At 44.7% G+C, this 21,742-nt stretch overlaps 1 protein-coding gene and 1 non-coding gene across 2 annotated transcripts in view; one reads left to right on the top strand and one right to left on the bottom strand.

Annotated features, from left to right (window-relative positions):
• MDGA1 (MAM domain containing glycosylphosphatidylinositol anchor 1) overlaps positions 1–21,742 on the top strand; it is a 143,390-nt gene that overhangs the window by 70,288 nt on the left and 51,360 nt on the right. The gene's annotated exons all lie outside the window — the stretch shown is intronic.
• Positions 20,988–21,059, bottom strand: TRNAC-GCA. Its single transcript has one exon. It is a non-coding gene; the product is annotated as a tRNA-Cys (tRNA).

Here is a 21,742-nt window from a genome sequence, read left to right on the forward strand (position 1 = left end):
GAATGTACATAGCAACAAATTGAAAAAAGTGTATTAACCAAGTATCCTAAAAGACTGGTCAAAACAGTATTTCCATGAATTATGAAGGTTAGTAGTGACTGTAAACTCTAGCTGTTGCTAGAACTGGCCTTTGAAATGACTGTCATATCACAGTGAATATGACATTTGCTCTGTTAGAGCTTCATAAAACAGTGTGGTGAAAATTGCAATCCTAATACATTATCCTACTTGAATGAAATTGTGTCAGCTCTGATGCTTTATCAATCCTCAACAGCATATCGTAAACTGCTGGACAGCTTAGTCCAAGTCCAGCTCAACCCTGCACTCCTCATTCCACCTGATCCTTGATACATCCATTCCAGTGTTTTCTTGCAGGTGGGTTTATCTTCCTTAACAGCACTCACTACTTGCTGTCTCAGGCCCTTGCTTGATCACTTGAATGTGTTCTCCTTCTTTGGATAACCACCAAAGCCTGGTAGAAGAGCACTTGTCTCCTCTGTTGGCAGTTGTTAATTAGTGAATCAAATTCTGAAGAGGAGATAAGCAGACTTTTGCTGGTGCCGTTTTTGTCTTTAGCAGAAGTTTTTGGTGTCTCTGAGCGCCCAGCAAAAAAAGATAAGAAAGAAGAGGGGATATTTATATAGGGTTGACTTTGCTTTGGGTCGTCGAGTCTGAAAGTTGGCTCTGTTTCTTGTCTTGGGGTCACAAAACAGGTGAGATATTGGCAGGAGGAATGACTAGAAAAGGAATTAACCTGACTGTGTCCTTCCTTGGAATAACGTGGCCTGTGAATATTTTACCCATGCTGGATCTAAAGTAGTAGACCACAATCATCTGGGATTGATCGCCAAAGGATTATCCTTATAGCCTATAGGTAAAGTTTTGCCCCATTAAGCAGCAGGTGGGTTATTGTGCTTTATCTTCAAAGCATAGTGAATATTAGGTGTAACCAGGAAAGAAGACTGACATTCCCTTTGGAGGGATGGTTACCATGGCTAACAGGGCTTCAGGAGCTGTTTATAGTACTAGACATAGGCATTGCCATAGGGCTGGTGACTAGCGGATCTGGTTCTGCCCTGACCTGGAAGACTGCCAGAACACGTCCTGCTGGGTCATCTGTTGCCGTTGTCACTTTAACTAATGTTCAGGTGAGCACAGATGTGTTTTCCTATTCAAGCTCACATGCTGGTAAATGTTATTCCCGGTCACATACTGTTGACTCATTCCTCTTTAAAATCCTGCTGAACCCATTGGCAGTGCTGTACATCAGACAGGCAATACTCAGCATCAATTTCCCCTGTTATCTATGTAGCAAACAGAAGAGCAGGGAGGAGGGGAAGGGGTGATACTGTAAATAAGTAAGAAGCATTACTGGATCCATGCAACTGGAAATGGAAATGCATTAAACTGTTTCGATCAACTGTTGAAGCCATAGCTCAATGTCAGTGCTCTTTGTGGATGCCCTGCCCCCTCCTCCAAAAGCTTGGATATTAACTGCTCTGTTAGAAGTGCTCTTGAGACATGTCTTTGGCATGAAGATGTTTTTGCAGAATGGCTAAGACTGAGCTTTTGGCTCCTTAGAGCTCCCTGCAGCTCTCCCTGCCTTTGAAGGGAGTCTAAGAGAAATGAGACTGTCAGGGGCCAGAGCTGACCCCTCTGTGTGACTGAGCTGGCTTATCTGTCTTGCTGCGTGGCCATGTGAACTGGAGTATGAAGCCATCTGCTAAAAATTTTAGACCTAGCTGGTTTAATTTCTGCGTTACTTTATTAATAGTGACTGTTTTAATTTCTTTTATTAATTTCATCAGTGATGTCCATCCTGATACCGTTCTCCAAGCTGAGTTCTGAGGAGCTAAATTGGGGGCAGATGATGATTTTTCTACCCTTGTAATAGCTGGAGCTTTCCTGCCCTTCCATTTATGCTTCAGTATTGCTGTTCTACCTGGTACAGGTCTTGCTTCCAAGAGAGGGAAACCTTGCGCTCTCCTACCAACTAGGGCTCTGTCATGTTCTGGTTCATTTTAGAACATGGGAGGTTTAAGAATGAACCGACGCTCTGGGTGTCTGTATTCAAAGTCATGGGAGAACTGTGTCTTCTGGAAGTTCGGTGTTTGCAAACCAGGAGACCTTCATTAGTAAAAAGGATAAAATAATTCATAGCCCTGGGCATGACCTTGAACCACCAGTCTGAATGAAGCCTGGCCTGGCAGTTAGGTTCCACTTTGATGGAAATCCTCCCTATTTATCCTCAGATTTGTTGCATAGAGGTTTGTGTGACTAAGCTAAACGTATACATGTTATTTCTGTGTTTCTATCGATACACAGCACCCCCCTGCTCCCACTGCTAAGAGCAGGGAGTTTTGTTCCTGATTGTCAACACACTTTTTGCTTGCAGTATTGTGTTTGGGATTAAGCTGCTTAGAGTTTGTGTTTGTGCACGTAGCCCTGTCCTGGGCGATATGGCATTAGGATTGCTCACTCTGCTTCCCATGCCTGGGCTGCTAACAACTAATTAGAGTTGTCAGTCTCAGGACAGGCTGAAGGGAGGAATCGGTTTTACTCCACTGTGGCTGTAAACCCAAATGGCCACAGTTTAGAGCACAGTAACAATGACAGAGACTTACAGCTGGCCTCAGATTTGTCTTAACAATTACCAGGCCCCATGGCCTGACAGATGGAGGCTGTGACAGCACTTGGATTGGGTTTTAAGATGGGATTGTACCAAATATTACCGTATAGGACTCATTGGTCCTACCCTTCTGCCAGCCTCATGGCATTAAGGGGTAGATAGTTCAGCAGGCTAAGGATGCCTAGCTAAAGCCTTCTTCTTTGGAACCACCTTTATGTTCATAGAGCAAAGCCCCAGGACTCCCAGTGCTGGGGTTTTTTTGGTAACGTTTGTTGTATGCAGCTTTAAAGAAATAAAAATGCCTTTGACAGGGTAAAGGAGTTGTATGAATTTTGGCTGGTCTGAATTTTTGCCCTCAATGTGTAGCAGTTGGGTCTTACTCTGCAGAATCTGGGTCTCTTCTCTGCTTGCTGCCTCGTGGACAAGGTTCCCATGTGCTACCACTCACTGAGGTTTCTTGGGAAGTCTCCCTTGTGCCCTGAGAGCTTTTCTGATTTACCTCTTTGATTGAAATTGGTCTGACAGAGCATGTCTGCACGCTGTGGTGGCCAGGAGATGTGAGACTTGAGACATAAAGCAAAAGGCCCAGATGGCAGGGGGAATTCGGAGGCTAGGGAGCAGATTTTGCAAAGCTGGCATGTCCAGTCTGTGGCAACATCCATCAGACGCAAATTAGCATAAGGCCTCTTTGCTGTTCCCTGGGTAAAAGAAGGGAGGAAAATACCCAGTTATGTGCATCAGGAAGGTGGGAGCCTGCCTTGAAGAGGGGACCTAGGTCTGCTCTGTGAAATTACAGCCTGCCTTGCATTGCCATTCAGCCTCTGTGCAGCTCATTGTTCATCTCTAAAAGCTTGTGTGAGAGCTCCTTGCCTAGAGACATGAATTTGTTTGTTCAGAAGAGGACTGGTTTAAATCAGTTAATCCATTTCTCGGATATTGTTGGGAGAAACAAATACACATTCCGTAATCCCATTATTCTGTTTTTCAGCCAGACTGTCCAGGAAGAGAAACTTAATTTTATCAAGACACATCCAAGCTATACAGTTTTGTCAGGAAAGGGGAGACAAGGCCTGTATAGAAACAGTGGATGGCAGACAATCTTGGTCATCGCTCTGTGGATATTTGCTCACCTTCTGTGGCCCTTTCAGGGCTGAACACCACATCTCATACTGTTCTAATTCAGACATTCCTTTTTAAGTTTTCCTGCTGTGGCACCTATTTGCCCTGTAGGACCTAGTTATATATCAACTTGTTGGGATAAAAAACAACTCCAGAATCCTCTCAACTTCTTTGCACTGGGCATCCTGAAAGGCTGTGCATGTTCGGGTCTCACCCGAGCATGTCGTTGTCTTTAAGTCACAGGAGGATACTGCTGCCAAAGGACTGTCAGACACTTTGCCAGTGCTTTCTGTCTCGGGATTCAGGAGAAACTGCTTTGCTTTTGAGTCCTATTGTTGTTGTCTGGGTTTAGCCCATAGGTAAAACCACCTGTATGAAAGACCTTCAAAGTGCGACACAGCTCGTGGTACCCAGATTGCATCAAGGCAGCCTGGCTTGAGGGAGAGGTTGTCCTAGCTCTGCTTCTGTTTGTACAGGGGTGTAACACAGGTTCCTCTCTAACATACACTGTGAGTACTTTTGCTGCATGCTTACCTCCAGTAAGCAGGTCAGAGATAGTGAGTCTGGCATAGCAGCTGTTGCTAAGCTTTCTCTCTTGGTCTGTGCAGCACCAGAACAAGTCCAGGGGACATGGGAACTTGGCCAAGGAAGAGAAAGCATTGTGGATCCTGGAGTGTGGACTGGTGGGATATTCTCTTGTCAAGGGTGATGAATAGGACTGGGATCTGAATTTATGGGAAATCCATTAGGGATGGGGAAGAGAATCAGAAAAATAAAAAAATAAAACTCATGGGTTGAGGTAAGAACAATTTAGTGACTGAAACACAGCATTATAATAATAATAGTAATGAAAAGGGGAGAGAAAGACTGAGAGAAAGAGGAGAAAAACTCCAGAAAAACAAGTGATGCACAGTACAATTGCTCACCACCTACTGACCAATATCCAGCCCATCCCCTGGGACCCTAGTCAGTGATTGGTGCCTCCCAGCCATCTTCCCCCAGTTTATATACTGGACATGTCATTCTGTGATACAGAATATTTCTTACGTTAGTTTGGGTCAGCTGTCCTGGCCGTGCTCCCTTATGACTTCTGAAGCTCCTGCTCACTGGCAGGGCATGAGACACTGAAAAGTCCTTGAGTTAAACCACTACTTAGCAAGAACTAAAACATCAGTGCATTATCAACATTAATCTCATCCTAAATCCAAAATATAGCACTGTACCAGCTACTAGGAGGAAAATTAACACTGTCCTGGCTGACACAAGGTCACAGTGGTATCAGGAGACATGGGGCAAAGGAGGTGGTAAATTGAGCAAATTAGAAAACTGCTGTCAGCACTCATGTTTCAAGGCTGGGGGGGACAGGAAAGGAGGGAATGCTCTGTCCCAGTAAAATTCTACCTCATCGTGACTGGGACATGAGCATGTTGGGTGCCCAGTTGTGGGGAGAGAGATATCACAGACCAGAACTCCCTAGGGGAACTAGGAAGACACCAAGCAGACAAAAATTGCAATTCATTTTCTCATGATAACTCTCAGCCTCTGCATGAGGCCCTGAGGCACAGGGAAGTGAAAACAGTTGCCCACACCTGAAGGGAAGCATAGGCCACCAGGACCTGTGTCAGGGGAGCAGAGGCCCTTTTGCCCAGCCTCTTTCCCAAACACAGCTGTGTACTGCCACGTCATTATGCCTGTGTCTTTGCTTTTCTTCCATGACTTTTGCTCCATAAACCACGTCAAGCAGCACCTGTGAAGGTACAGGAACAGGCTCCCATGCTATTCCTCACCTACTTCATGGACTCTGGCACTAGAGCAGAACTATTTCCTCCAGCCCAGCTGAAAGACTGTGGCAGGCAGGCACGTTGAAGCAACACGCAGAATAGTGATGCCACTATTGAGGAGGGAACTCATGCAGGGAAGACCTGGATACACTCCTGATACGAACAGAAGCCCTAGCAGGAAACTGAGCATCCTGGGGGTATTTTGAATTATCTATGACCATCCTGACTCTGAGCTCTGAAACAGCACTAATTGCATTCACTCCTATAGGGAAACTGTGAATTAAATTTCAGAGGTGGTCAGGCTTCTCTACATCCCAGTGGGTCTTCTGTTGCCAGTTCTGTGCTGGGACACAATACTGGGGGGCTGAGCGTTCAGGTTTTAGCAAGGCCTTAGGTGCCTTTTGGAGCTTTCTGTGGGGAAACAGCTGCTCGGTGACTAGTTTGTGTTTTTCCACTTGGGCCAGTTTCTGAGCAAGAAACTGTTTTTTCACTGAAGCCAGGAAACTGTTTTCTCAGTCAGCAGAGATCACATTTCCAACATGTACCCCTCTCACCCTCTTTCATTTCCTACAGTTCCCAATTTCCATTCTTCTTTGCCTCTCTACTGAAAACACAAATAAGCACATGTGTGCACTAACTCTTTTCCTGTGTTTCCAGCCGTTGCTTCTGATTCAAATTTAATTGGCCTTCAGGACTGGAGTTAAAACAGTTGGTTTTCTTTTATGAACCCAGCGATGAACCTGCAAAACTGTCATTGGTCCCAGGAATTGAAGATATGCTTAAATTTCTCAGTTACCTGTGGACCTGTTGCATTTTGTTTGCTTTTGGAGTCCTTGTTTCTAGGGTCATGTGTGGTCACAGGAAACCGTGGAAATTTTTCATTACTGTTGACTGGGACAAGCTGATTTCTGAGACTGTTCACGTAGAATCATAGAATCATTAAGGTTGGAAAAGACCTCCAAAATCACCTTTGACCTAATACCACCAAGACCACTAAGATGTATCAAAAAGTGCCATATCCACTCATTTTTTGAACACTTCCAGGGATAGTGATTCCACCATTCCTTTGGCTAGACTGTTCCAATCTTGACCACCTTTTAGGTGAAGAAATTTTTCCTAATATCCAACCTGAACATCCCTGGCACAACTTGAGGCCATTTCACCTTGTCCTGTCACTAGATGCCTGGAGAAGAGACTGACCCCCATCTCACTACAACTTCCTTTCCCATCACTGTAGGGCAATAAGGTCTCCCCTGAGCCTGCTTTTCTCCAGACTGAACAACCCCAGCTTCCTAAGTCGCTCCTTGGAGGACTTATGTTCCAGACCCTTCACCAGCTTTGTTGCCCTTCTCCGAACACACTCTAACACCTCATTATCCTTCTTGTAGTGAGAGACCCAAAACTGAACACAGTACTTGAGCTGCAGCTTCACAAGTACCAAGTACAGGAGGACAATCACTGCCCTGGTCCTGCTGGCCACGCTATTTTTGATACAAGCCATTGGCCTTGGCCACCTGGGCACACTGCTGGCTCATGTTGATCTGGCTGTTGACCAGCACCAACCACTAGGTCCTTTTCAATTGGGCAGCTTTCCAAACACTCTTTCCCCAAGCCTGCAGCACTACATTGGGTTGTTGTGACCCAAGTGCAGGACCCAGTACTTCACTTTGTTGAAACCCATACAATTGGCCCCAGCCCATCAATCCAGCCTCTCCAAGATCCCTCTGCAGGGCTTTCCTACCTTCCAGGAGATTGACACTCCCACCCAACTTGGTGTCACCTGCAAACTGACTGTGGGTGCTCTCAATCCCTTCATTATACCCTTGGGTGGATCCCGTGTGGCTCCATAGACTTGTGTCTATGTGGTACAGCAGATAGCTACGGACTTCCTCCTGGGTTACAGGGGATTTATTCTGTCCCTGTCTTCCAGCTCAGGGTACTCAGTATAACTGGTCTTTCTGTTAAAGACTGAGGTGGAAAAGGCATTAAATACCTCAGACTTTTCCAATGTACCCTTCCGCATCCAAAAATGGTGGAGATTGTTTTGGGGGTTTGGGTTGTTTGTGGTTTGTTTTTTTTTTGGTCCCTGGAGATACAGGCTTCCCAGCCCCAGTATCCCTGGAGCTATAGGCATTCTGCTTCTCTGAACCCTAACCCTTACTGCAGCTTTGGACAGAGGCTGCTGAGGTCCCCAGTACTATGGGTGGCCCAGATAAGAACGATATGGAGACATCAATGTTCGTGCAGTGCTGTGCTCTACTTGGCATACCTTTTCCAGCCCCAGTATCCCTGGATCTGAAGCTTTCATGATTCTCTGAACCCTAATTCTACTGCTTGACCAAAATGGCAGTTTGGGATTGGAGCTGAGGTCTCAAATTATATGGGTGGCCCAGATCAGAAAGATGTGGAAGGAAAAATGTTTGTGTACTGCCATCATTCCCTTAGCATGCCTTTTCCAGCTCCAGTATCTCTGGAGCTGTAGGCATTGTCCTTCTCTGTTCTGATTTGCCAAGCTGCAGAGGGATGAATAGGATGTAGAAAAGACTGAAAATTACTCCATTTTTGTGATAAAGAAGCATCTGGGGCAAATCCCTGCTGATAAAGAAACAATGGCAACTGAAGGCCATCCCAGCCGATTGTTTGTAGACTCTCTATCTGTTGTGACCTGCTCTCACAGCTGATGAAATAAGTCCTGCAAATTTCATCTGTTGCAAATATGATACAACTCTGGGACCAATTCAGCCAAGCATTTCATAGGAGAAATTGGTTGGAGTGCCAAAACTAATAGAGGTTTCCAACAGTGACTGTGATTGAGGTCAAGAGAACAATGAATGATAGTAGCATTTGCACTGAACAGGGATTTTCCTTACAAAGTGCTGATTGCAAAGAGATACTCTACTGTCCTAATCACAAGCTAGAATACAGTAGCTAATAACTTAATGCAATATAGATGAGTTTAATAGTGCTAGGTCTGCTGGGATTTTCTGAGCAGTTCATAGCTTATGCATAATACAGGTCCTTTAGCCAACATTCTGGTGGTATGCTGTAAAATGGAGAACTGGGGCTTGAGGAAAAAGGAGCAGCCCTCCACCTAAGATGTTTTCATGGAAAGAGTATGATGGATCTAAAGGGATGAGAAGATGGTGGCAGTTGGCTGGGTCAGAGGAAAATGGAGCAACTCAAAATGTTTTGTGATTTGGAAATCTTTCTCTTCCCCTTCAGCTGCTTGTAATGAGAACTTGCAAAAGTCCAAGTTTATGTATGGAAGTGGGCAAGTTATCATACTGATTCACTTTCTAGGAGCCAACTCATATGTATAAATGAAAAGATACAAATGAAACTACCTACGGATTTTAAAGAGAGGAGGAAAGAGTTGGGGTTTTCCGTGGGTTTTTTTGTAGTTTGTTTTGTTGTTTTTTGGTTTTATTTTTTAAACATTTGAGAAGCTTATGCGCTCCAGTCTGTTTATCCAAAATGCTGTGACTCCATCTTCCTGATCAGTATGAGAAAGCAAAAGCTCTTTGAATCCCTTTCTGACCATCTCGTGCTGTTTGTCTAGACAGGAGACTTGGTTATATGCCAACGTAGTCCCTATCACTAGGGAGGTGAGTTTACCTTTGTGCATCTGAACTTGGGTTATTTGTACATTTTCAGTGCAGCATCTCCTCACACACTAAAGTGACAGAGAATTTAGTGTGTTGCTCAGTAAGTTGTTCCAGTGTCTTTTTATTCTCATGGTTCAGTTGTCATCATTTAATCTAGGCCTGTCTCATTTCAGTTTCCAACTACAAGCTCTGTTTATGCTTTTGTCTTCTCACATAACGAGCTATTTGTTATTAGCAGTCTCTTCCTTGTGTTGTCTCAGACAACAGAACACAAGTAATCTCTTAGCCTGTCGAGTATGCATTCTGGAAAGAGTCTCTTTAGCCGTTCACCACAAGGCATGTTTTCCAGCCCTTGATTCATTTTTATAGCCCTCTTTTCAGTTTTTTTTCAACATCATTCTGGCAGGATGGTCACACGTATTAAAGAGATTTTCAAAAATTATCTCATCAATGCAGATGTGATGCACATCTCACAATATGTTTAGTAAGCTTTGTCTTAGTCATCCAAGGATTTGGACATCTTTGGGCTACAGAATTAAACTGAAAGCTGATGTTTACTGGATTACATTAACTGAGGCTCCTTTTGGGGTTACTGTCTCTTTCCCTGAAAGAGTGACTCATTCTTTCCTTGGCAGTTTTCTTTCCAGAACCTTTGCAATATGGCCTTTAAAGGTCCCTATCAACCCAAACTTTTCTATAGTTCTGTGGTTATCCAAGATAAATTGAACAGACTTCCCATATCCCATTCCATGAAGCAAGCCAAGTTGTCCTGTCTGTGTCTCTTTAGTATGTTATTTACTGCTACATATTTTGTGTCTTCTGCAGATGTTGGTATATTATCCCAACATAGGCACTTAAGAATGGTGATTGTCAGTTATGCCTTTGTGTGGGAGGGAAGGAAGCAAAGCACAAGCCATATGCCACAAACGTGCCAAAGTCTGCACCCAATCACCCCATCTGCAAATGGATGTAAGGTCATTCAGACACTAAAGGTTTCTGAAATGTGAAAAATGTGTGATGTTGGCTACACATCCTGAACAGGGATTCATAATTTATATGCTTTAGCCATGCCAACCTGCTGGCTGGATTTTTGACCTTGATGGAAATGTGAAATAGCATCAGTTTAAGAGGTTTGTGTGGGTTCTTACTAGAGATGTCTTCCTAGAATAGGTCTTTCTTCTTGCTAGAGAGATCCCAGTGGTGTGTGCAGCCATTTAAAATTTCTTTTTGAACCCTTTCAGTTAATGTGTTTTTAATCGGCTTAATGTGGGCTGCATTTGAATAGTATTACATCTTCAATTAGTCTGTCGTGTGGAAGCAAGCCAGGATCTTTCCAAAGCCTGAGGATGTTATGACAAAATAGTTACTTTTCTTGTTGCTTTCTCAAACACTACCCAGTTTGTCTGCCAAGGACCCATAAAACTATATTAATCATCATTCATTTTTAACTTGGAATGTTGCATCCCACATTCATCTTCCATGAGGTTTTTTATGGAATCAATGAGGAGTAAAAAGGGTTACTTTCTGTGACACTTTTATGGTCTGTTTTAAGTCTGTCATTCTGCCATTTTTGCACTGATGAATTCAGATCAGGGTACACAGATCTAGTGAGAGTCTTACAAACAGACATAGCCTGTCTTTCCATCATCGCTGGCTTTTATCACAGATTTAGCCACAGATATTACCAGATTTGAGTCCACGCAGCTTCTTTCCAGAACCGTACACAGAATTATATCTTCTTCCTGCACACCACAGTGGGATAGCTCAGCAAACGTTGCTGAAACTTGTTTAAAATGCCCTTCTCACCTGGAGTATCTGATTCTGGGAGGTGTTATTATCTGTCATGGAGAGAGTGGAAAGAGCAGGATCCTATGTTGTAGTATGTGCTGCTGCAAACCTTCAGACTGATGACTGCTGATGGATTGGTTCAGACCAGGATCCACTTTGAGATCTTGATGCAGTGGGTCAGAACGAGGAAGGCAACGGCTTTACCTTTTGTGTCCCAGGAGAGTTGGGAATGAGAATAATGGAAACTTATGGAACCAAGTTCAGACATTTATCTGTTGGAACAAAATCCAGGAATTGGGAGAAGAATTGGAGTGTGTATTCCCACTTGTCCTGCATATCAGCTTTTCTGCAGCCTAAGCTCTCCTCAAGTCAACATGAAAAAGTGTCTGTGTGAGATAGGCAAGTGCCCACATTGCAGGGATGGTGCTCTTCCAAATGGTTCCTGCCGTACTGACCCGGTTTGAGGTCAGTCACAGAAAATTGAATGTCAGATCAGATTTATCCAGTGAGTGGGACTGTTAATAAAATTCCCTCTGCTGGTCCAAGTCCAGAGGAGATGGGACAGAGATGACAGCCAGATGGGGAGGTCGAGGGAGCAGGCTGTGGTCACTGAATTGTTGCCAGTTCTGTCATTGGCCTTCATCCTGTGCCGTCTGCTGCAGAGGAGACCCCTAGTCCTGGAGAGTGATTTCTGGGAGCCCACAGCACCTGCGGCTGTCAGAAGTGACACTCCAAACGCAGGGAAAGACAGGAGCTGCAGGGCTGCATCTGCTTCAGCAGCAAGGCTGGTGTGCTGCTGCTTCTTGGGAAACACAGTGCCAGTGCAGAGAGAAGACACAAGGTTTCCAATGTGGGAGTAAGTCCTCTACAGCTTGAGTCCATGTCATCCTCTGAGACAGGTGATATCATCCATATCTGAAGAAATGGGAGTGCCAAATCCTCTGCTGTCTCCATAAGCAATTAGCTGTTTTGGGAATAAGGTATAGGGAGATGATTCTCTGTAACCAGCACTGAAGAAGCATTCAGGAAAAGCTATGACAGTTACTAATAGGACAGATAAAGTATTTTTTTCATAATAAATTAATAGAGGAGGAGTTGAGCAAAGGCCGTTATGGAATTCACACATTTTAAATGTGTGCAGGTAATGGTGTGAAGGAAGGAGGGGAAAGACAGGACCTACAGATGGCAGAGAAGGTGACTATTTGGCAGCTGGTTTTTGGAGCCAGTCACTATTATGACAGACCTCAGCCATTTCATCTGATGACCTCCTGAAGCTATCCTCATTTTTCTATCCTTTGCCCTTGATTGATTTGATCTACCTTGATTCATCTGAAGATGATGATGACAGTGATAAAGCAGTAACCATCCAGAGAGTGACAGTAAAAATGCTTACAATAAAAAATGTTCCTTCCTCTCCTTTCTCTGTGCCATATATACTGAGCCTGTGTTTTTAAATTGCATGCATTTCTTGAGTTCCTGTATGCACCAACCCCCTTGTTACATTAATTCTTATGGGAAAAATTGCTTTGATATCTGTTGACCTCAGCTGTTTAATCTGTGAGGCTGAGCGTTTGCCATAAATCTTTTAGTTTGAGCATCCTTTCAGACTCTTTCTGAACAGTTACGTTTTCATTGTCGTCATCTTCCTCAGATGAATCAAGACCAATCATGAGTGAAGGATGGAAAAATGGGGTAATGATGGCAGTTAGTGGAGCAGGATATTAAACAATTGGCAGCAGAACTCCGAGGTGGCTGATAGAGAAGTGATGGAGAACTGCATGTTGCTCTATGCAGAGTTCTTTCTCCTTGATCCAGATTCCCTACTAGGCCTGAAGGAGAGGCTGAGGAAAAGCCTGTTTTGTATGGGGAAGCTTGTCCTCTTTTCACTCTGTAGATAAGTGGTGAACCATTGTATTAACTCTTCCTGGTATAGCTTTGCCTCGTGCGTCCTTTTTGGTTACTAATACGGACAAAGATTTCCAAGTAAACATATTAAGGAATGCTGGTTAGTATTAGTATCTTAATTGCCTTGGATGGCCCTCCTTCCCCTATCAGGCTCTTTCTGGCTTGGATCTCTCCCCTTTCCATCTCTGATCCCACTACCCCATCATTAAAGCAGGTCTGATTTTTAAATCAATATTTCTGGTTTTGCCTGTGCTTGCCTCTTCCTTTGCCTATGTGTTTTGAAAGCAGCTGTGAAGTGATTGTCTTGTGGTCCCAATTTAGCTTTCAAACTGAAAACAGAAGGTGAGAAAATGCTGTGTCCCAGCTGTGAGCAGAAATCTCTGACCCCCTACAACCATGACAATCACTGCATTTCTAAAGCAGGGACTCTTTTCTGTTTTGACAGGATTGCAGTTCTCAGAGGTACTTTCTCCTGCACCCTCCCTGCTTTTAACTCTCAGTTCTTTTATTAAAAGGGTGTAAATATGTGGAGGCAACTGAATTGCTAAGGCAGCTGGTGACGGAATAGGAACATGTTTCTATTGGACTGCTGCTTGGAGTCAGCAGTCACCTCTGTCCAGTAGCTCCTCTGGTTGCAGGTGAGATCCCCTGTAGAAGACAAGAGGAAGCTTGAACAATTCCTTGTAGGTGGCAGCTGCATACTCTGGACGTAGCCCTAGTGGTGGCACTAATTCACTGTAATCACTATATTTCCTATGGGGAATATGACACTGCAGGCCAGTGTCTGTTTTCCTTCCCAGGTTAGCTGTTTGTGGCACGCAGCAGTTCGAGCACAAGAGGTGTCTCTTGTCCAAGAGCAGGATATGCTGCCCAAGTTTCAGCTGCGTGTTATGACTCAGCCTACTGATCAACTCATTAAACAAGGCACTGAGAGTTCATGGAGAGGTTCATATAGGAGGGCGGCACTGGCCACTTCTGTGCATTTACTTTGTTCTGCATTCATCCCACCTAACAGAGATGTGAGGGCTGGGATCACCTTAGGTTCCTTGTGCAGGCCCAGGACAGAGGCAGGACACCCAGGGATTCCTACCATCTGAATCATCCTCTGGAGATGTGCCTTGTAGTCAGTAGCCTTGGAGGGAGGTGGCATTCCTAAGTTGAGTGCCTCAATGAAGAACCTGGAGTTCGATGGGATAAATTTGGTCTTTGAAGTCCTGCTGCAGCTAGTGCCAGGTTTACTGCTAAACCTGAGGGGGGGAGGTGATCAATCCTTTCCCAGTTGTCCCAAATCCTTCTCAGGAATGTGGAGGGCCCATCCTAGGATTGTGAACATCACAGACTGACTGTTTTCCCTCTATTTACTCTTCTTTACACAGTGGATGGAACACAGGGAATGTGTTCTGCTGTGATGGTGTTTCTGCTTGCAAGGTTGTAGTAGTAGTAGTATGGCCAGTCTTCGCGAACGAAGATTTGGGAAGGGTCTTTGCCCTTCGAGCCTGCGCAGTGGATTTTTTTGGTGAGACACAGCGTGCGCTGAGCTGAGCCCACCCTTTAATCCTAAGGTTCATCTGCCGGGGCCGAGCAAGCTTGGACGGTGGCAGTGAGGTCCTCAGGACGTAGGTTTGTTTAGAGTGACCTTCTCTTAGATGGATGGTAAATGGTGCCTGTTGATCTCTGCCCCATTATTGGGCCCCTGTGCCCTGCTGTTTGTGCCAGGCACATGAGGAGAGTCAGAGATGTAGATTCAGGTTTCTCTTTTAAGTTTCCCTTTCCTAGACTTTTTGCATGTGATTCCTCTGGCTTTTAAAAGCCAAGGACAGTGTTTCTGCTCAGGGAAAACAAAATCTAAATAGGAACTGACTAAAGCTGTGCTTCTGCCACCTGAAGAAGAGAGGAAGGAGAGAAAGAGGAATTGTAAAGATACATATACATACACACTCATACATATAAAATGTTAACATCCTCTTGTCAAGGACTTTGGGAGGAGGAGAAGAGGACTAAGAATTTCCTCCTTCTAGTATTTCTTCAGGTTGGGAGCTACTGGGGATAGGGCAGAACAACATAGGGCATAAAAACACCTCTGGGGAGGACTTGCAGTAGGCTTAAACTGAAGCAAGGGAGTTGGGTTATATGGTAAGGAAAACTAGTGGTAAACTCTGAAGAGGAAAGATGTGAATTCTCTGTTTTGGAAGAAGAATCTCATTTTGTTCTTTTTTTGTGGGTTGATCTTATTTTTTTTTCTTTTCCTTAGTTTGCACTGGCAATGATTTGCTTTATTCCCAGAACTACCCAGCTGAGTAGCTCACCTATGAATTATTGAGTAGTAAGATAACTGGTTCTCTGCCAAAAGTTAATGCCTATGGGATGCTTTTGGAGAGAGAATATCATTGGCTGACTCTTAGTGAATGTTTGCATTTAAACTATTTATATACTTTTGGGAGCAGTGTGTCAGTGACAGCCCAATTTGTTAAACAGAGGTATGTAATAACAGATGCATGGGTGCAAGCTGATATCTTGTTATCTTGTAGAAGACAGGCAGAACTTGAATGGATAGTTGGTGATCTGACAATGCTACACATGGGAGGGTTCCCCTCCTGTGGGTATGTGGGTGGGTAGGAGAATGAAGGGTGGGCAGATCCACTCTGGCCGTCATTCTGCTTGACCATGTTATAATTAGCAAAATTGGTTGTGAGTTAGAGAAAATATTTTCATGTTTGTCTGTGAAAAAAAAATAAAAATCCAAGTTTGGGTTATGCCATTGGTCTGGCAGTAATTAATGGTATTAGCACTGAAATACCCACTCTCTCACCCTCGTTATTTCTCTTGTGCACAACTTTGCTAATTGGGTGGTATGTGGCTGGGGGGAGGATTATCAGCATGCTTTTCACAAACAAATGTGTATGTGTTTTCTGTACATACACCATCTTTTCCCACTTATCTTTTTCAATTAGAGGAGTGTAGTGTTTTGAAACCAGGTGCTTGAAGATAAGTGAGGCATGGGAATGAGGTGGCTTTACACTGTAGGAGAATACTTGGCTTTGTAGTGTCCTGTTAGCACGAATTAATTGGACAGTGAGTCTGAGTGGCATTCCAGCATGTCTGGGACAGATCTTTTTTTGAGGAGGCATGTCTGTGAGGCTGAAGGTCTGGAAATTCCCACCCAGGATGGACTTTCTTCAAAGCACTCTGTAAAGTGAGCTAGGGGTCTCATGTATTAATCAGCACGGCTTGTCATGCAGAAGAGGAAATCCTTTAGTAAATCCCTCTTTATTAAAACAAGGTGAAGACTGGTTGAGCTAATTGGCTTGGAAAGTTCAGGGAAGAGGAAAGCAGAAAAGCTGGTAGTGAATACATTTCATTTGCTCTTCTTTTAAAAGCAGTCAACTAGCACAGAACTAAGCATTCTCTGCTCTGAGCCTTGCCTCTCCAGACCCTGCACCCACTTGTCTAGCAGAAAATGTACACAAACAAATTTGTTTTCTTTGAAATAACAATACTTGCAACTTGGCTTTCAAGCACTATGCAAAAAGCAGACGTTTTATCTCTTTACGCATGGGGAGACTGAAGTGTAAAGGCAAAAGGCATTTAAGATGAAAGAAAGAGATTCTGGCTTTTGAAATAGGTTGAACAAGCCTTCCTCCATCTCCCTGCTTCTAACTACTCAATTGTATCTCTCAGAAACAAGCATATGAGACTGGACTTGTAAATATGGGTTGGATATTTGTCTTCACAGGGTAAACTGCTAGTGCATAATGTGTGTTCCAAGGGAGTGGGTGCTGTGGCAAGGAACAGAATTGCTCAACTGTGATTTCCCAGCCTTGTGATAATAAAAGAGCTTCCCACTTGTTCGGGTAGAGAGCTCTGGTAGAGAGCTGAAACCCTGGAGTTCTCTACCTGCTGTGAGAAAAGGGGTGCAATATCTTTGATACCTGTAACATCTTTATTACCCCAGACTGTGGGACCAGAGGCTGGATAGGGAAGGCACTTTTGCTGGGATTGCTTTGGTTGTCTGGAGGAGATTAGGGAAGATTGCATCCAGTATGACTACAGAAGGATACCTTTAAGAAATTAAATGGATGCTGAATGGGGTCATACAGGTCTCATAAGGCCCTAATAGCTGCCTGTGCTGCTTTGCTTTCTAGAGAGAGAAATTACTGCCTGATGCCATTAACTACTTTGGATAACAAGACACAGCTAATAATTGTAACTAACCACAAAGTACAGTCTTTCATACCAGGTTATCTATGTGTCATTTGCAATCTTAATCCAGCAAGTGAGCAATCAGCTAGGTCTCACACATGGGATAAGGTGAGGGTTAAAGGCAGGAGTCCCACTGGCGCTATGATGCATAGTTAAGCTTTGAGGGGGTCAGTTAGTAGGGTGGAATGAAAGCTACTCAAAATGAAGCTGCTTTCTAGTCTAGCAAGGCTTGCTATTTTCATCACTTGTGTTACGTATTGCACTTTCTAAATTTAAATAAAAATGTAAAGGCTGATTCTGGAGGGTAGAGTAGAAGGTGTTTCTCACAGAGAAGGAAGCCTGGGCTACGGATGGAAGGACTGGGATATGGGTCCTGTTATGGAAGGTATTCTGATTCAGGACACCAGATACTGAGGGTCAGGATACAGGAGTCTTTGCTGCTTCTGTCTCATGCTGCCTGTTTGTATGACCTCGATTAGGACGTCCTTCTGTTTTGTGCCTCTCTTTTTCCTCCTGGACATTGCTGCACTGTGGTGCTCTTTGCAGCAGAGGAAGCATTGCAGAAAGTAAATTCCTGTAGAAAAATAAGAGTGCAGCAGCCCATGGCAGCTCCACAGACCAGCAGTACAATGCAGGCAGCTAACCACCTACAGAGATGGCTGTTGTCAGCCGCTGGTCAGGGTGGCTACACAGGAGACAAGGCTGCCTTTAAGTCAGAAAGCAGGTTATGAGTGAGTTCCTCAGCTCTGACAACCCTTCCAAAATGAGCCAGCATTTGGAAGTTGATCAGTTCTCAAGCTACGGTGGGAAAGGAGACTTTGCATGTGTCTTGCATAGTAGCGTTGTCTTGTGGTGTTTACGATATTCAGCCTTCTCAGTTATTGCCTGAGCAATTAATGCGAGGTCTATTCTCTCAGTATTCCCCTGTTCTATAGATCCTGTTTTGTGTTTAAACTTGTCGCTGATTTCTATGCATCAGTCTACTCCAGTAGGAGCCTTTCTTTGCCTTTCATCTATACCAGATTGAGCAGATGCATGACAACATCCCCATTTTCTAATTTAAGTGATTTTTTTTTTTTTATATTTACCCCACAAGTAAAAAGCTTTCTGTAGTGCATCTCTGCCATCCTGGGATGCTCTGACTTTATCACTGGTGAAAGAAACATCTCTGCCTTCTGGAGGCCTCTGAATTTGATGGGAATCTCTAGCAATCAGACAGTATTGCAGGGATGGCTGAATACCCCTTCTTGAACTCTGCCCAAGCAGGACAGCACAGTAACAGTGCCAGAAAAGTGTGGTCTCTCCTTCAAGCTCTTTGGCTCTTGTAAGGAAGAACACTCTTCCCTTCCTCAAGGCTAAAATAAAAACAGACTTAAACCAAGTTAACCACCACTCATCAGCCAGTGCACTTCTCGCTCACCTAGCAGGATGAGCATTCCAATTCTGGTTATTTCCAGTGAAACCAAGAAAGTAAGAGGTTATTGGGACACAAAGCAACACTCCTTGGTGCTTGACATTTCTCTGTTGTGCTTTCCTCACTGTTGTTTTTCATCATTGTGAACACTGTGTTAGCTTAGCAACCCTTCAGTGCAGAGCATCTGCTCTGGCTCACAGCAAGGGAGCTGCCTGCAGCCTGGCTTTGCTTTAGGGTGCTTGGCATGCTAGAGTAGGTTGCCTGTGTTTGGCTGATTTGATTTGCTCCTAACTAGCTAATTCTGCTGCAAAGGCAGGCTGCCCTGCCTTGTGTTTTGCAGCAGCAGCATCTTAACAAGGTTGCTGGAGGACCCTCACTTCAACATTACCTCTTCACCCCTTTCATCACTCCTCTTGCCAGTGAGCTCTTCTAGACTTAAGCTGTGTGTTGAGAGAGATCAGTAATTGTCTATATTTGTTTGCTGTGTTTCTTACCAGGAGATCCCAAAACCCTGTATATGTACAGAGGTTTTTTTACCTCCTTTAAGTGTAGCAACTGCTGCCTGCAATGTGGTGGCTGCTTAAAAGAGCATTTCAGACACAGGCATTGGAGTTCAGGGGGGGATACAGAAAGGCATTTGAAGAATGTCTGGGCAAGGACTCAGCTTTGTAACTGGGCTAAACACTGGGCTGATACCCAAGGTCCTCAAAGAGCATCATGGCAGCTTAGCCAGCCAGAATAGCCAGATACTGCTCTCTTCTAGCCAGTAGGGATGCTGCTTGCCTGTAGGTATAAGAGGCACCTGGGAAATCATTATCCTTTCCTGCAGCTCCCTAATGGTGTCTGTGCAGGAGTCATGTGGGAGGTCTCTGCTCTGAGACAGTCCCCATCTCAGGAGCTGTTCAGTTCCCAGTTTTAGCGAGTAGGAGCACCAGCTCATTTAAACAAGCTTTCATTTGCCTTTAAGCCAGGGAAAAAGAACAGAAACAGAAAAGGCTGTGTTGTTAGCAGCTAGGTTTTACAGACTGAATCCCTGCCTTTCTGGTGAAGTCTCCTTTTGTGTGTAACCTTCTTGAACAAGTGTGGACTCCCCAGTAGGCATTGAGGCTGAAGCTGATGTCTGGCTCTGTAATTGCTGTTGACCTTTCTTTGTTTTCATATCCACTGGGAACCTTTGGGAATAGCTAGCCCTTGGTATAGTTCTGTATGCTTTGCAGCAATGGGATGATCTACTTCATCCCTCTCTTCAGAAAACCCGGGAGCTACAGGACTACCTGCAGAGTTAATGTTCATTGGGTGTTTCCTAGTGCCAGAGACAAGAGAAGAAAATGTAATCAATTTTTAATTTAGAGACACTTTCAGACATTCCCTTTGCAAAATGATAACATAGGCCCAGAGCCTGTCCCAGTGCAAATCAAGGAAATCCCATTTCCCAGCTGAAGAAGATTAAATATCTTCTGCATCCTTGGCTGCCCTGCTGTTCCAGTGACCTGAGGAAGCATTTGGGGCATCTCAACTCTGTTCCTCTGTGACCCTTTACCAGCTCCAGACACTCTCTCAGTGAGGCCCAGGAGGGCACCTTCCCTGCAGTGTGTTTCCTTGCAGTCAGCACTTTGTCCAGTTTCAGACCTTTTCTCTTCCATTGTCCCAGCCCTATAGACAGGCACAGCCAGGTGCAGTGGGGGAAGCTGCTCTCCCACCCCTCTCTCTCCTCCTCAGGAGAGAAACTGCTTTGAGTACCTCTGGAGCTGTGCCATTTTTTTAAGCCTTCTTTTTTCTCTTCTTCTCCCTTTTTCCTTTTTTTTTTTCTCCTATATCACCAGCTGGCCTAGATTGTAATGTGAGACCCCACCAGCTTCAATTAAGGAGCAGATGTGACTGAAGCAATGGGATAGCAGCTAGGGATGGAGATGACACATTCGTGGCACTAGGTCTAATCAAACAACTTCTCACGTTATTCTCACCATGAGGTGGGAGACATGTGAGCCAAAGGCAAGTCAGCACTTGGAGCACTTGCAGAGACACATTGCTAGCAAAGCCATCTGTAATGAGCTGACCATGCCACTCATCTCAGTCAAGGGCTGCTTTTAATCCACTGAAGTGCAGCAAGGGGCCCAGAGACTGAGAGCTGAGAACAGGTATCTTGAAAACAATCAGCCATGTCAAACCAGGGCTGCCAGGTGGAGCGGATGATTGTAAGCTGCATATCCACAGATGCATTCTTGCCCTGGGACACTATGCGTGCCTTCCTATGGGACAGCGTGTGCACCACCTTCATCTGTGGTGAAGATGGAGATGTCACTAGTGTTACAGAGGTGTCAGTGAGTCTTGCTGGGGGTCAGGCTGTGGGAGAGGAGAGACCGGTGAGCTGGAACCCTCCTGGCATGGCTGTGTTCAAGGCAGCAGGGATGCCGAGTAACCCATGGTAGTTGTTGGAGGCGTTCGTGGCACTTCAGATGCTGGGTGCTGCAGGTGTTTGGGCCTGGCTGTGCTTGGTAGTTCTGTGGACCTTTAGAGGAGGTGGGTGCTCTGCACATCTGTCCTCCAGGGGGCACCCGGATTTGAACCGGGGACCTCTTGATCTGCAGTCAAATGCTCTACCACTGAGCTATACCCCCCCTGCTCTGCACATCTGTAGTGCATAGAAATCATCTCTGGAAGAGCAGGTGCTTTGAACATGGAGAAGGTGAGTTGTGATTGTGCTGAAGCTGCTCTAAATCAGTTCTCCATCTTTTACCTTTGGGCGAACAGCTGTTTTGTGTTCAGGAAGCTTTTCTCATTTTAGATGGAGAGCTTCTGGTTATCCCTATGCTGTAGTGTTTTAATTAAAAGTTTATTGCAAGTGAAACATGTCTATCAGATGGCTGTGGAGACTGGAGTCCTCTGCAATTGCATTAAATAAGGGGTAACCTAAACAGTACCAATCCAGACATTCTCCTTGCTCTGCTTCAGCCATGCCCAAATTGTGAGGTTCCTGTAAATTTTTACAAGTGCTGAAGAACAAGACATGGTAGTCTCCCTTTGCTAAGGAGGTGAACACACATTGCCATTCCCATTCTCACACTACCGGTAGAGAAGCTGACACGGATAGATGTGACTCGCCTCCCAACATCAGGGCATTGTTTTCAGATATAAAAATAGGACTTGGAGTCCCTGTAGCTGGTCCCTGATGTATTGTATTGATGTACTTGGGGGAAGCCCTCTAACACCCCTTCAGGTCTGTAGGGACAGCCAGTGCATATCCCTCCATCTAAGCACTGTGTCCTTGATAACCCTGCCAGACTTTGACAAGAAGAACATG

The sequence above is a fragment of the Chiroxiphia lanceolata genome, chromosome 3 (genome assembly GCF_009829145.1).
Source record: "Chiroxiphia lanceolata isolate bChiLan1 chromosome 3, bChiLan1.pri, whole genome shotgun sequence".
Taxonomy (NCBI): domain Eukaryota; kingdom Metazoa; phylum Chordata; class Aves; order Passeriformes; family Pipridae; genus Chiroxiphia; species Chiroxiphia lanceolata.